Genomic DNA, 3,168 nt, shown 5'->3' on the forward strand with positions numbered 1-3,168 from the left:
TCCCAACATGATGGCACAAAGGGGGACCGGATCAGGGGTCTAATGTGAATGAGCACCAACATGGATACTTAGCTCATTCCCGTGGGTAGAGAAGTCATCTTGTGAAGGAGTCGTTGCTGCTGGAATCTCCAGCAGTGGGCTGGACAGCCGGATGGGTCTTCTGCTTCTTCTGCCTGCGGGAGTTGGGGACAACCGGGAGAGGCGGCTCCCTGCGGGCCTGAGAGGGGTCCGGCGCGTCCAGCATCAGGGAGGGCCGAGATTGGGCAGGTAGAGAGCACAGGTCCGAGTACCAATCGGGGATGGTGACTTCAGGCAGATCCAGTCTGGCGCAGAATTGCCCAATATCCTCCGGGAGGCGCAGGGTTGCTGTGGTCCCTCTGCGGGTGGCCGTTAGGCTAAAAGGGAATCTCCATCTGTAGATGATGCCGCGGTCGCGGAGACAATCAAGAAGAGGGCGAAGTGCGCGTCATTGCTGCAGGGTGATTGCAGAAAGATCCTGAAACAGCTTCACCTCCCTCCCATCCAGGAAAACGGTTCCCCGTTGCCGGGCCTTTAGCAGGATCTCCTCTTTCAGGGGGAAGCTCTGGAGGCAGCAAATTATGTCTCTGGGTGCTTCATCCTGTGCCGCACAGGGTCTCAGGGCCCTATGTGCTCTCACCAGCTCTATAGGCGACTCAGGGGGGCTGTCCAGCACGTCATTGAAGATGGTCATGGGGACGGTGGGGATGGCTTCTGGCATATAGGTCTCCAGCACTCCACGGACCCGAATGTTGGATCTCCTCCCTCGATTGTCCAAATCTTCAAGGTGGTGTCTCATCTTGATCAGATTGTGCACTGTGCAGTCCTGTTGAGAGTGTATGGCCTTGATTTCTTCTCACTGCCTGCGGCCTACACGCTCCACGTCATGGATGCGCCGGCCCATGTCCTGCAGGTCTTTCCGCAACTTCAACACTGCTGAACATAGGGCCTCTTTGATGTCGGAGGCCACTGAGTGAAGCTCCGAGCGTGTCGGCAAGTGTTGGAGGTATGAGGCGGCATGGGTATCAGGCGGATCCGGGTCTACACCGGACGCAGGTGTGTGGAGAGGCTCTGTGTTGGAAGGCCCCGGCACCATTTTAAGCGACATCGGCTCTGGAGCTGAGGGCCGATGCGTGCGGAAAATGTCCGGGATATGTCTACTTAGCTGCGTGGCGAAGGCGGTGAGCGTAGCTGTTGGTGTCTGCTGTTGCCCAATTTTCACCATCGTGGGTGCAGAATAGCTAATGGAGCGTTGTTTGGGTCTCGGATGGCGGGAGCTCCTTTAGCGTGCGGCCATTCTCTTCGTGGTGCAAGCCACGCCCCGTCCAGACTCGTTCACCCTTCATCCGCTCTCAATGGAGACAGATCTGGGGTGCACGATCCGTGTGCTGCTCCACATTGCCATGCCAAGTTTAAAACCGCGGGTTGATCAGCACAAATGGGTTGTGCCACACATTTTGGAATTTAGTGGTTTACTCCACAATAACATTTGCCACTTTGCATACCGAAATTATTTTCATACCATTTTGTAAGCACACATAGGTCCTTCGTTTGTTAATTTGAAAGAAGTAGAATATTAGTACTGGACCTGCAAGGCTTGTCCTACTGGTGAGGCTGGTCAATTAGTACATGAAAGAGTTGGTATAGGTCAGTGTTGGACAAACACCGAACCTCCAGCTGTGGTGAAATTACAAATCCCATCATGCATTTGTCTCTGGGAGTCATGCCTGTGGCTGTCAAGAGTCTTCCAATGCCTTATGGAACCTCAACAGCTGGATTGCCAAAGTGTGCCTACCTCTGGTATAGGTAATATGAGTACTGGACAGGAGACTTCTACACTCCAGACGATCTTCACTGCCTCCTTGGTTTGTGGTGTCAAATTGCAGGATTGTGAAATAAAGCACCACACTCTGTAGCATTCCAGATACATCTTTACTCAATATAGGCTTGAGAGGACAGTATAGAAAGAGCCAACCTATTTTGAAGGCTCATGCCAGTGCCCCCTTCGCCAGGGATTACTAAGGGAGAACATGTATCAGGATTCTAATGGCTTGAAATTGGATACCGTTTGTCCAGTGTGTGTGAGAATGCATGCAATGCTTTGCAAAACTTTTACAGATATTTGTTGTCTGATTTTTGTGGTAAGGCTCAAGGAAAATGACCTCAGTAACATTTAATATACTTTTCTATGCAAAAATGCTGCGTGCACACAATTAGTTACAGGAAAAGCAGTAAAAAAACAAGCATACAGGCTTCTACAACATACATACACATGCAACCACTACACCTCTCTAGCATATGAAATGGTCTCTATTAGGGATGCACAAAAATATCAGCTGCCGAAACGTATAGGCCGAAAAATGCCACTTTTGGCATAATGCCAAAAATGCCATTTTCTGGCCGATACAGCAGTGCATCCGTGTATTCTCTCCTCCCCACTGGGCGCTGCTCTGTGTCCCAGCGGGGAGGAGAGAAACTAAGATAGCTGGCTGAGCGCTGTGGGAGGAGAGCGCTATGAGTGGCTGGCGTCTCTCCTCCCACACCACTCAGCCTCCTGTCACAGATCGGCAGAGCGGTGTGTGGGCGGAGACAGCCCGCGCTGTCACAGGAGACTGAGCTCTCCTCACCGCACCGCTCGCTCAGCCTCCTGTGACAGCGTGTCAGAGAGGAGAGCCAATGCAAACACTCAGCAATCAGTGATCGCTAAGTGTTTGTAGATAATTGAGGACAGAGTATGGTTACTATATCCTCAATTATGAATGAATGGGAGTGATCTACATCCCCTCCTGTCCATTCATGATTGTGGTTATAATAAACATACTCTGTCCTCATGTTACGAATGAACAGGAACCCTCAGTTTAGAGGATTTCTGTTAATTGATAACAGGGGACACAGAAATAGAGATAGAGGACTTTGTGTCTCTGAGGACTTTGTGTACTCAATCTCTTTTTCTACTTTAAAAGGGAAATGTCAGGGGTCTGTTTAGACCCTAATATTTCCCCGTAGCCCCTAAAAGTAAAGTAAAGAATAAAAATATTTAATAAAAATAAACAAATAAATAAAAATAAATATAAAAAAATAAAAAGTTTTTTAACCACTTCAACACCAGGTGTTTAGACCCCCTTCCTGGCCAGGCCATTTTTCAGTGTT

Source organism: Nanorana parkeri, unplaced genomic scaffold (genome assembly GCF_000935625.1).
Source record: "Nanorana parkeri isolate BGI_ZX_2015 unplaced genomic scaffold, ASM93562v1 scaffold2615, whole genome shotgun sequence".
In the NCBI taxonomy this organism is placed as follows: Eukaryota; Metazoa; Chordata; class Amphibia; order Anura; family Dicroglossidae; genus Nanorana; species Nanorana parkeri.